This window comes from Lontra canadensis, unplaced genomic scaffold (genome assembly GCF_010015895.1).
Source record: "Lontra canadensis isolate GAN:19392208 unplaced genomic scaffold, GSC_riverotter_1.0 scaffold154, whole genome shotgun sequence".
NCBI lineage: Eukaryota > Metazoa > Chordata > Mammalia > Carnivora > Mustelidae > Lontra > Lontra canadensis.
Window position 1 is genome coordinate 2,322,490 of NW_022631148.1, and position 13,507 is coordinate 2,335,996.

The 13,507-nt window shown below is 37.0% G+C and overlaps 2 pseudogenes; both read left to right on the plus strand.

The window, feature by feature from the left end:
• The first annotated feature begins 4,634 nt into the window (after positions 1–4,634).
• On the plus strand, positions 4,635–5,557 carry LOC116859323 (annotated as a pseudogene).
• A 6,686-nt stretch (positions 5,558–12,243) lies between these two features.
• LOC116859436 lies at positions 12,244–13,160 on the plus strand (annotated as a pseudogene).
• Positions 13,161–13,507: the final 347 nt, after the last annotated feature.

Here is a 13,507-nt window from a genome sequence, read left to right on the forward strand (position 1 = left end):
TACTGTTAAGCTAGCTTCCTTTGATCAGTGGTACCAACCATGCTCCCTCCTCAAGGACTTTTCAATTGCTGGTTTCTCTATCTGGAAACTTCTTTCCTTGGATATCATTGTGGGTCTTTCCACATTCATTCAAGTTTGGCTTTTGCCATCCCTTCTCAAAGAAGTGTTCTCTGATTACCTTACAGAAAATAATCCTACTCAGGGACCATGTATCATTTACCCTGCTTTATAGTTCTCCTAGCAGGTATTATAATTTGACATAATGTAAAATTCCTTTTCTATTTGCTATTTTCTGTCTCTACTTACTAGAATATAAGCTTTAGGAAAGCAGAGACTTTATCTGCCTTTTTTTTTTTTCCCCTAGAGTGTTAGGTATATAGTAGACTATGAGTATTTTAAGGTGAATTCATAAGTGAATGGCTAAATAAGCCATAAAATTATATTGCATTAAATAATCCTCCCCTACATCTCTCTCTCTCACACACACACACACACATACACACACAGGCACACATACTCAAACACCAGGACCAGATTGATAATTCTTGTTTGGTAGGTTGGTTTCATTGAGGTTGAAAAGGATACTCATATTAGCTAAGTCTGGCTGGGATTGGAATTGGGAAGCTAATAAGAAAAAAAAAAACATATTCGGTTTCTATTTGACTTTAAAGAAACTTTTAAAGATTTCTTACAAATTGATTAAGCAGAAACAAACCAACAAAATAAAACAGAAAAACCCATGGTGAAAGAACACAGAGGACAAGAATATCTGGATCTTTAGAAGTCTTCTCTTTATCTTATTTAGTTTACCTCTCCTAAATATAATGGCCTCTCTTCTCTTACCCAAAGGCAAAATAATTTTTAAAAATGTGAAACCATAACTCTCAAAAAATATAAAATGAACACATGACAAAAGTTTTATTTAGTTCATTAATTACTGAGGAAACTGGTAAAATTATACTCAGCCTAAAGGAAACTCCAAAATACCATCCTTACATTATTCAATCAGGAATGTGTACTTAATTTACAAATAAATGCTAAACTGGCTTGATCCCTAATGGTCAGGGAAATCAATCAACTTTCCACCAAACAGCATATGCATTTCTATGGACCAGAATTGTTAGCATTATTATCAGTTTTATAAATTTAAAGAGTTCAAAAATAGCTCAAGACAATTAAAGGCATAAATCCCATAGAATCTCTAATGCCAAAGAGAGTGCCATAGATGATACATAGGCTTCAACTGAAGATGTCCAGTAATCTTTATGTTACATTTCTTTTTTTTTTTTTTTTTAGATTTTTTTTTATTTATTTATTTGACAGAGAGAGATCACAAGTAGATGGAGAGGCAGGCAGAGAGAGAGAGAGAGGGAAACAGGCTCCCTGCTGAGCAGAGAGCCCTATGTGGGACTCCATCCCAGGACCCTGAGATCATGACCTGAGCCGAAGGCAGCGGCTTAACCCACTGAGCCACCCAGGCGCCCTGTTACATTTCTTTTTTAACAATATTTTTTCCTGCCAAAAGTTAACTTTATTTAGTAGCTATACATCAGAAGACGTATAGGTGTTTTATAAACATAAGCTGCCAGTTATGGAACGAATGGGTCATAGGGAAGAATAATAGTGCATAGGGAATAGAGTCCATGATGTTTTGATAGCCTTATATGGTAATAGTTGGTATCTATATTTGCAGTGAGCATAGCATAGAGGGTCAGATCACTATGCTGTGTACCTGAAGCTAATGTAACATTGGGTGTCAACTATGTTTCAGTAAAAAATGAAACAAAATGCAAAACAAAAAAAAATAAATTTATAAAGAGAGAAAACTATTTCCTCATTTATTTTTATTTTTCTACAAGGAAAGAATACAAATTTTCTGTATCCATTGGAGTCCTGAAACAGCATACTTAAAATGAGAGATTTAGAAGAGTTTAATTATGTCTACTTACCAGGGTATAGGTAGGAATACAGGAAACCAATAAAGGACGATGGAGCCATTACCCCTGTTAGCCTTGAGAGAAGAAGGAGAAGGAGTGATCACAGGAAACCAGAAGTTTCATCCCAAAGTGTTCTGTCTCATTTGTCACCCACTGGCTGACAGACTATAGGAGGGAACCAGGATAGTAAAGACCCTGATATCCTTTTCTTCCCACCTGTCTTACATTCAGCTGGTACCACCTGTTGGCCAGACGTAAGAGAGATCTGGTGAAAGGGGACCAGAGAAAGCAGCCGCCCAGTGTGTACACATTGAGAATAGATCTGAAAGGGTGGAAAGAATACATCTAGTTCCTGTTCCAACAGTGTATTCCACTTTTTCTCCCATGTAAGAGAGTAAACACTTTCATTTGGGGAGTTAGGAGGAAAAAAAAAAAAAAAACACGGGAAAAATAAGTATGGAGTCTTCCAACTGATTTATTTACATAACACTTGTTGAATACCACTATGGGTCAGACACTGACTGAAACAAGTGCTAGGGATAAAGAGGTGAACAGGACAGATACAGGTCTACTCTGCAACTTATTTGAACGGTTTTAAAAGGGGAAAAAAAAGGCATTGAAGAAGACACAAAAAGATGGAAGACCATTCCATGCTCATGGATTGGAAAAAATAAACATTGTTAAAATGTATATACTGCGAAGAGCAAGCTATACTTTCAATGCCATTCCAATCAAAATTCCACTGGCATTTTTCAAAGAGCTGGAGCAAACAATCCTAAAATTTGTATGGAATCAGAAGAGACCCTGAATTGCTAAGGAAATGTTGAAAAAGAAAAAAACTGGGGGCATCACGTTGCTTGATTTCAAGCTTTACTACAAAGCTGTGATCACCACGACAGCATGGTACTGGCAAAAAAACAGGCACATAGACCAGTGGAACAGAGTAGAGAGCCCAGATATGGACCCTCAACACTATGGCCAAATAATCTTCAACAGAGCAGGAAAAAATACACAGTGGAAAAAAGACAGTCTCTTCAATAAATGGTGCTAGGAAAATTGAACAGCTATATGTAGAAGAATGAAACTCGACCATTGTCTTACACCATACACAAAGATAAATTCAAAATGCATAAAAGACCTCAATGTGAGAGAGGAATCCATCAGAATCCTAGAGGAGATCATAGGCAGTAACCTCTTTGATATCAGCCACAGCAACTTCTTTCAAGATATGTAACCAAATACAAAGGAAACAAAAGCAAAAATGAATTTTTGGGACCTCATCAAGATCAAAATCTTCTGCACAGCACAGGAACAGTCAACAAAACAAAGAGGCAATCCATGGAATGGAAGAAGATATTCACAAATGACAGTACAGACAAAAGGCTGATATCCAGGATATATAAAGAACTTCTCAAACTCAACACACACAAAACATACAATCATGTCAAAAAAAAAAGTGGGCAGAAGACATGAACAGACACTTCTCCAATGAAGACATACAAATGGCTAAGAGACACAAGAAAAAAAAATGTTCATCATCACTAGCCATCAGGGAGATTCAAATCAAAACCACATTGAGATACCACCTTACACCAGTTAGAATGGCCAAAATTAACAAAATAGTAAACAACATGTGTTGGAGAGGATGTTGGAGAGAAAGGGGAACCCTCTTTCACTGTGTGGGAATGCAAGTTGGTGCAGCCACTTCGGAAAACAGTGTGGAAACTCCTTAAGAAATTAAAAATAGAGCTTCCCTATGACCCTGCAATTGCACTATTGGGTATTTACCCCAAAAATACAGATGTACTCCAATATTCATAACAGCAATGGCCACAGTCGCCAAACTGTGGAAAGAACCAAGATGCCCTTCAATGGATGAATGGATAAGGAAGATGTGGTCCATATACACTATGGAGTATTATGCCTCCATCAGAAAGGATGAATACCCAACTTTTGTAGCAACATGGACAGGACTGGAGGCGATTATTCTGAGTGAAATAAGTCAAGCAGAGAGAATCAATTATCGTATTAATTAAGTTATTTTTAGAGCATAAGAAATAACATGGAGGACATAGGGACCTGGAGAGGAGAAGGGAGTTGGGGGAAATTAGAGGGGGAGACAAACCATGAGAGACTATGGACTCTGAAAAACAATCTGAGGGTTTTGAAGGGATGCGGTTGGGAGGTTGGGTGAGCCTGGTGGTGGATATTATGGAGGGCACGTATTGTATGCAACACTGGGTGTGGTACATAAACAATGAATTCTGCTACACTGAAAAGAAATAAAAAAAAAGACTGAATTACACTTAAACTGTATATTAAATCAACAATTGTACAAATAGTTTTTTAAAAATATTTAATAAATAGTTCTTAACATTTCTTATTATCTGAGAAATAATCAGGTTAATTTTACAGTGAGTTAGTTCCCTGTATCTGGATGTCCTCTAGCACAGCCTTAGTGACCATTTGTCAGGTGATGAAACTTGTAAGAAGCTGAGTTAGTTCAAAAATTCACTCTTTTTATAGAATAGAAAATGGATGTTTCTTCTCTTTGGCACACCACAAAAAAAAATAACTTTTACTACTGAACTGTTTTGGTCTTGTCTAAAAACCCAAAATATAAAGTTCTCATCAATTGAATTTGGAGATCTTGTCTCTGCAGGTTAATTCTGCACTCCTGAATCTATCATCAGCATTGAAATGAAAGAAGACAGGATGAATGTGACCAAATTCATTCTAATGGGACTTACCCAGGATCGTCCAATGCAGAGAATTCTATTTCTGATGTTACTTATCACCTCCGTTGTCACTGTCACAGGCAACCTACTAGTTGTGGTTACTATCATTGGGAGCCAGGCTTTGGACTCCCCAGTGTATTTCTTCCTGGCCTTCTTGTCTTTCATAGATGCATGCTATTCCTCTTCCACCATCCCTAAATTGCTAGCTGCTCTCTCTTGATTCAAAATCTGTTTCCTGCAGTGGCTCTATGACACAGCTCTTTATATAACATTTCTTAGGAGCTTCAGAGATTGTCCTCTTTGTGGTCATAGTATATGACTGCTATGTGGTCATCTGTATATGTGTCCATCATGAACCACCACATATGTTGCCTCCTTGTGGGCATGTATTGGGCCGTAGGTTTTCTCCACTCCATTGGACGAATTCTGGTTACTTTCTGGCTCCCATTCTGTAGCCCCAATATCATGTATCACTTCATGTGTGACTTTTTTCCCCTGATACAACTTGCCTGCACTGACACTTTCTTTGTTGGTCTCTTGGTTGCTGCCAATGGTGGGGTAATCCCTGTGATCACCTTTGTGATGTTACTGGTATCCTATGTGGTCATCCTGTGCTCCTTGAAGACTCACAGCTCTTCAGGGAGGACAAAGGCCCTCTCTACCTGTGGGTCCAACATCACAGTAGTTGTCTTGTATTTCGTGCCCTGTATTTTTATGTATCTGCGACCAGTAGCTACTTTTCCCATGGATAAAGCCATAGCTGTATTCTATACTCTTGTTACTCCCATGTTAAACCCTGTCGTCTACAGAGTCAGGAATACAGAGGTAAAAAATGCCATTAGAATGTTATTAAACAGGAATGCAATTTCGGATGATAAGTGACCCAATATAAAGATTTTATTTTTATCATGATCTTTACGTTTTTATATTACTTTAAAGCACTTCCCATACCTCCCATGTGAGACAAATCCCGTGCAGGATAGGTATTATTATGATTATTGCTGTTTTACAGATGAAGGGAAATGAAATTCAAAAACATTAAATAAGTAGCCCAATGTCAGACAGAGCTAGTGTGTGGATCTGCTTTTTTCTACATCCAAATCTGATGATCTCTCAACCATTTCAAAGAATATTAGGGGGAAAAGGGGCAGCAATTCATCAGAACCTTTCTTGTTTGTAAAAAACTTAAAAACATGCCTTTCTAATTACAGAGTTGTATAATGGCTCGTGTATATAAGCAATTGGTACTCAGAAAGCTGTATTGCCTACTGGCATATAGAACAGTGTGGAATATAATTTTGAAAGAAGATACTTGCTAAGACCCTGTTAGCACAGAGTTGGTACACCTAATGTTTAAAGTTATATTGGGGTTTCTAATGGTTTTAAAAGGATGTGAAAAATTTTAAGTGTTTTCACATGGTCACACCTTATAAAATTGAATTCTATTGATTTTACTTTACAGAAAAAAGTGGAAAACCAGAAGGTTTAAATAAGTAGACCCTACAACATATAAGTCAGCCTTGAGCCCAAATATTCTTAGTCCCCATCCTGTGATCTTTTCATTATATAGGGGGTTTGGACTGGTATTTGATTATGATTTGGTCTATAACAATATTTTTTATTATATGCCCCATAGGATATGACACTTTATTAGAGTAATAATTATTAGTACAATTAAAAGCAAGTGTTTCTCAAAGCACACAAAAAATATATTTAAAAAAATTTTTTACAATTAAAAAGCTGACTTTACATTTAGTTTCTTGAATCTGGATCCTCTCTGGAAACTGCTTTAGGAGGTCATTTATAAGGGATATGAAAAACAGGAATCATTACAGTTGATGATAAAACTGTATCTTAGTGAAACAAACTATATGACTTTGTTGTGAATCAATTTTGGTTCTTTATTTTTTTTAAAGATTTTATTTATTTACTTGACAGACAGAAATCACAGGTGGGCAGAGAAGCAGGCAGAGAGAGAGGAGGAAGCAGGCTCCCAGCTGAGCTGAGAGCCCTGATGCGGGGCTGGATCCCAGAACTCTGGGATCATGACCTGAGCTGAAGGTAGAAGCTTTAAACTGAGACACCCAGGCACCCAATTTTGGCTCTTTTTAAAAATAAAGTCTGTTAAAAAATGTCTGTACCAAAATAAAAATGTATATGTATGTCATAAATGTGCTAATGACATCTTTTTTTAAAAAGTATTTTATTTATTTATTTTTGAATGAGAACGTGTAGGCAGGGGGAGGTGCAGAGGCAGAGAGAAAATCTCAAGGAGACTCCACACCGAGCATGGAGCCCAATGCCCGACTCAGTCTAAGATCATGACCTGAGCCCAAATCAAGAGTTGGACATTGAAACAACTGAGCCATCCTGGTGCTCCTGTAATTTTTTCTCTTGACAGAAAGTTCCAGCCTCCTACCTCACATGGATACCATATATTTTATTGAAAAAAAATCAATTGATTGCATGATGTGAAAATATTTAACAAGCATATTATGGTTAAGCAAATGTAGAGTAAAAACCTTATCTTCATGATCAGGAGACATGGTCTTATTTCTCACTATGCCATCATCCCTTTCCATGACACAACCCAGTTCTCCCTATTTCTACCAGTAGTTTAGTTAGGTAATTTAGAAGCTGTTTCCAAGTTCTGATTCTGCTTATGCCAATATTTTTCTTGTTATAAATACTGTTATATTTGCTTCTACTTCAGTTAGAAGAAGTAAAATCAGAAGAGTTATGAGATCACAGCTCATCTCCTCCAACTTTTCCATTACTCATAAACTATTTAGAAGATGTCCTGGACTGAAAGGGTCTGTGGATTAGTCTAATACAATATGAGTTCTGCTACTTTGAGAACATGTTCTTCTCCCTACTGAAATGTATGAAGCTACCTACAAGAAGAACACTTTGACAGGTATCTGATTTTTATGAAATTAGTTCCCAATCCAATCAAACATCACATCATACCTCAACTAGTTTCTCACCAGCTATGATGTGATCTATACTTAATTTCTTCTTTCTTCTTTCTTCTTTCATTCTGGTTTACCCTTCAAGATTGAAACTCTGTGTTGCTATCTCTCAAGGGTTACCAACCAGTCTGTCCTTGGATTTATATTCTGGGAATAGACTTTCCTGGGATAGCTCCAGTAAGTTATCTTTTGAACAATTACCTTCATGGCTAAGTCTCAGTGATTTAGATTTACCTTCATTTCATGCAACTTTTATCCTTGAGAGGGGTAGATTAGACAGGTGTAGAGTCTGTAATGCAATTACAGACCACTGTAGCTAAGTAGAGGCTGGGTGACCACTTAATGGACAATATGAATGGATTGCAATCTTACCGATGTTAGGTATGATGACTTTTTAAATACTGCTAATTCTCTCATCTGGCTCTGGCTTTCATTTAAGAGTTGAAAGACAAGTTCAAGACATAATACTTGAATACAAGTTCAAGAGATAATACTTCAGCAAAATGTGTATTCCTTGTAGCTTTTAAGTTTCCATCCTCATTCAAACTTTCTTTGGCATCTGCCATCACAAATATTATCATAGCACTGTAATTCTCAAGTGCCTAATGAACCTGGGTTTAGTTGGTCTCAGTTATCATAAACTGTTCTCTTCATGACATGTGTTGCTCACAGTGACCACATTCTCTTGAGCCAATCCAGATTTATGTACAATTTCTTTTTCTTTTAGTAAGGAAACATATTTGAACATGGGTCAGTGTGGTTCTATATAGGAATATTTCTGAATTGAATTGAACTAAATTTGTTTAAAAATCATTCCAAAAATTAATATTTATTTCTCTTAGTATATAATTGTATTATAAATCACAGTTGATGGCAGCATAAACGTGTCATGACACTTTAGTTGTAAAACAATAATTTTAGGGATAAGTATCCTGACCCAAGATTTAGAAGCCTGGCTTCTTCTTTTGTTTTGGTGAATAGCATTCTCAGTTCCTGTCTTATAATTCGTTGTGATGAATTGTGAATTCAGATGCTTATTTCTCTTTTCTTTCAGAGGGATATTATGAGGGTAAGTTTAAATGACTGAAATAAATGCATTTTATCCTCTGTGATTTGATTCAAGAATGGAATTATTTTCATTATTATGTTAATCTAATTTCAGAATTGGCCCAGGTAACAACTACTTCGAAGAAGTAAGCTTTAACTGGTTTTAAGTGTCAATATTATAATGGGGTTCATAAATATCACTTACTGTACATCTTTAAACAATATTTAAAAATTATCACCAAGTCAAAAAGCAGAAAATATTATAATGAAAATTTAAAAGTAAGATTGTTATCCCCCTAAGTATTTAATTTATGTAATACCAAATATGCAGACTCTGTATTAAGCTTATTTTTATCAAGCGTATAAATTCATAAGTGGTTGACTTCGTTTTTCGCTCTTGTCCTGGAGTTTTGTTTTCATACCAACTAAAAGAAAAGGGGAGCCAGGTGGTGGGTATTTTGGAGGGCACGTATTACTTGGAGCACTAGGTGTGGTGCATAAGCAATGAATTCTGTTATGCTGAAAAGAAATAAAAAAAAATGAATACTTTAAAAGTTCTCCTCTGATGTTAAGTTACATGAAATAGTTGGGTTGTTGGCAAAATCTAGTAGTAACAGTGACATCCTTCTGAGGTCCAAGTAGCCATAGCTAATAAACTTCACAGAATGCACCTACAAACAGGGTATGTGGTAGTGCCTGTGAGGCTCAAGAGAAAGGTGCCATTTATCAATCAACAAAGACACTTAATGGAGCTGGGTGAGTTGGTATTTTCAATTTTACAACCTAACTTCTTTCTTGGTGAACTAACAGCTGCCTGGGATCCTGCCCATGAAGCTGTGCTAGACAAGTCCATAGGTGAGATAGTGTTTTCCCCCAGAAAATCATATAATTATAGAATCTCAGGTTTAAATTCATCTAGCATATCATATTATCATGTCTCACACTCCACCGATCTGAGCGTTAAATCTCTTCAGGAGGCCAAACATCACGAAAGACAGAATCAACTACATACCACCAATTTTATTTATTTATTTATTTATTTATTTATTTAAAGATTTATTTATTTATTTATTTGACAGAGATCACAAGTAGGCAGAGAGGCAGGCAGAGAGAGAGGAGGAAGCAGGCTCCCTGCTGAGCAGAGAGCCTGATGCAGGGCTCGATCCCAGGACCCTGGGATCATAACCTGAGCTGAAGGCAGAGGCTTTAACCCACTGAGCCACCCAGGCACCCCCATACCACCAATTTAGAGTAAAAACATTTTTGGGCTCTTTTTTCTTACTGATATATATATGTGTGTGTGTATATATATATATATATACACACACACATATATATACATATATATATATAAATTAATCAGTATCATGTTATATATTCAAATCTGCATCCAAACTTTCCCCCACCTACTATTACAACATAGTCCTTTTCCTCAGGTATTGTGCAATTTTTAAAAACATCTCTCTTATAAATGACACATTATTCAAAGAGGTGCACTATATTTTACTTGTCTGCTTCTCTAATGTTAGACATTGTATGCAGTTTCTAGTTTTCCACAGCTCATAATTGTGTTGAACAGAATTATTTCTGTTCATAATTATTTATGAACATATAATTCTGAGCATAATTATTTCTCTCTTTTAAAAATATTTTTCTTTGGGCCTCATTCCTAGAAAGAATATTGTGGAGTCAAAGCAAAAGAACCAAATAATTTCTATTTCTTCACAGCTATTTCTAAATCACTCATTAACTGCATCTTATTCTGACTGTATTTTCACTATATTCTTTTCTGATCTGTTGAGCGAGTGCACCTCAGAGTAAGAGAATGCAATGAAGCTGCTGTACTTGGTTTTCACACATGAGTAGATTTTCATTTTGGATAACTAAAAAATTAATCTTCTTTGTTCACTTATCTTTGCAAGGAAAATAAATATTTTCCTGAAAAATACATTTCATTATATTTACATTTTCTCCTCTGTTTCCTTTGGAAACTATATGTCCCCAAATTTCCTCATTGTATTAGTATTGCAATCTCCTTCAACCAGGAATGATGGAGGATAGATGCTATGGGAGGATGGGAAAAGAAGCCATGAGAAGGCACATAGGAGCTATGCAGAGGAGTGAAGGGATCTCATGAATGATTGCACTGCTGTCGTTTGGTAATAAATTGTTGGGGAGGGTTACCAAAGGCGTTTAAACTGGGACACTTTTTATGACCTTCTGTGGAAAAAGATATGTTTATATACATAGGAAGTATCCAGTAAATGTTTGTTGAATAAGTGAACATTTAATGGGCGCTTACAGTAAATAATAGATTTTATGTATTTGTGTGTGTGTATGTATATATGTATGTATATGGATAGTATGTTATCTATCTTACCTAACAGACTATTTCTGTCTGTTCTCTGATTAAATTTCTATTTTTAAAACTTTTAAATAAGGGTTTCCTTTGTTTGATAGATCTTCATGTAATGAACACTCATCTAGGAGTTTTTATCCTGTTCTACTGAAGCTGTCCATTTACTGAATGCAGTTATGTTAAATTGTATGTTGAACAGCATGTTGAAGAGTAAAAAATATTAACAAATACTTTAATAATCTTGAAAATAAAATAAAGAACATAAAAGAAAATAAAAAGAACATATTCTTTCCTAGAAGCAAGTGATATTTTCATACTCACCTTATAAATTGTGTTAGAAACTATAAAACTAGAATAGAGCTTTTTTTTTTTTTTTTTTCAGAAGTTTATTTGTCTCATAATGTAGAGAGGAAAAACAGAGTTGGGGGACAAAATAGCTTGGATATCCAAGTTTATGGGCTGGGGAAGTGAGTGCATTCTTAGTCCTGGAGATGCAGGAGTGTGAAAATTCACCAAGCATTTATTCATTACCTAACAGGGACCAGACACTGTAGACATTGTGCCTGACACTGTGGTAGGCACAGTGAAGAAACACAGGAATACTATATATGTTATGGTAGGTACCAGGGAAGGCATGTCACCAATGGCTTGTACATCCTCCGTTTTAAACCACTTGCTTATGAAAGACACTTATGATCATGTCTTTCTTTCCACAGCTGAGGGTTTGAATGTAAATTCCCTCAGAAGAGGGAATAACTCTTACTTTACAAAATACATGTGAGAGTCAAATTGTCCCATGCTTCTGAGCCCTCCTCCTCCTGAGCCTCTTGCTTCTGAGAAGGAGGGCTCAGAAGCATGGGACACTGACATGACATAGCAAGGTGGGAACCAGGAAAAACCCAATGTCATGTTTATAGCCCAGTGTTTTCTCAGTAAATTTACACATCCCAGGTTGTGCTATGGGTGTTTACAGGTCACAAGTATGAGGTATTGGAGGAGATAGAAAGCATTGTAGAGAGTATAAGAAAGAATTGAAACAAATGTCATTGTAAGGAGTGCCCAGAGCATGCTCTACAGTTAGTCCCTGTTTTTGTAGTATGAAATCGGACTACAATCCTTTCATGGATAATAGGTGTCTCTCTTTATCCCTTTGTAGGGAATTCAAGCCCCAGGAAGGTGTTACTTCCTGAATGGATCGCCTCACACCTCCCAACAATGTGACTGGATTTATTCTCTTGCAGAATCCACACTTGCAGAAAATACTCTTTGTGCTCTTTTTGTTCATTTTTCTGTATACTGTGCTGGCCAGTCTGCTCATTGTCATTACCATCTCCCTCAGCCCCACACTTTCGGCTCCCATGTATTTCTTTCTCACTTACTTGTCCTTTATAGATGTGTCCTACACCTCTGTGACCACCTCCCAAATGATCATCGACCTGCTGTACCAGAGGAGAACATCTCCTTGGGTGGCTGCCTGACTCAGCTCTTCATGGAACACTTCCTGGGAGGATCAGAGATCATCCTCCTCATTGTCATGGCCTATGATCTCTATGTAGCCATCTTCAAGCCCCTGCACTACATTACCATCATGCAACAGGGGCTCTGCCACCTCCTGGTGGTGGTGGCATAGATAGGGGGGATCCTGCATGCCACCGTGCAGATCCTTTTCATGGTCAACTTGCCCTTCTGTGGTCCCAATGTGATTGACCATTTCATGTGTGATCTCTTCCCTCTGCTGAAACTTGCCTGCAGTGACACCTACATGCTGGAAATGGTGGTGGCAGCCACCAGTAGGGCCATGTACTTGCTCGTTTTTTCCATGCTACTCCTCTCCTACATAGTCATCCTGAGCTCCCTGAAATCCCATGGCTCCAAAGGTTGGCACAAAGACCTCTCAACGTGTGGCTCCCACTTCACTGTAGTTGTACTCTTTTTTGTGCCTTGCATATTCACCTACATGCGTCCTGTAGTCACCTATCCTGTGGACAAGTTGGTGACTGTGTTCTTTGCAATCCTCACTCCCATGTTGAATCCTATCATTTACACAGTGAGGAACACAGAGGTGAAAAATGCCATGAGGAGTCTGTTGAAGAGGAGGATAACTTAGTCTGTTCCTAATGCCAAGGAGGGGATGGTGTATTTAATAGGGAGGATTCTATCTGTCGTACAGTGTGAAAGAGAATGGAAAATTTTGCAGGTCCATGAGTGTAAAAAAAAAAAAATTCCACCTACTAACGCTGATGAAGCACTTAACAGTGTCTAGGCCCTTTGATAGGTGCTGTTGATAGCTTTTAAGGTACTTTGTCAATGCTTCAGTGTTCACAGATCCAGGAAAAGAATAGAAAGAACAACTATAAATCCCTAGTTTGTTTACTCTAGAGTATCTTTTTCTTCAGAGTCTTATGCTACTTTACTAAATTTTCCATACATATGTTACTTGAATGAAATTATTCC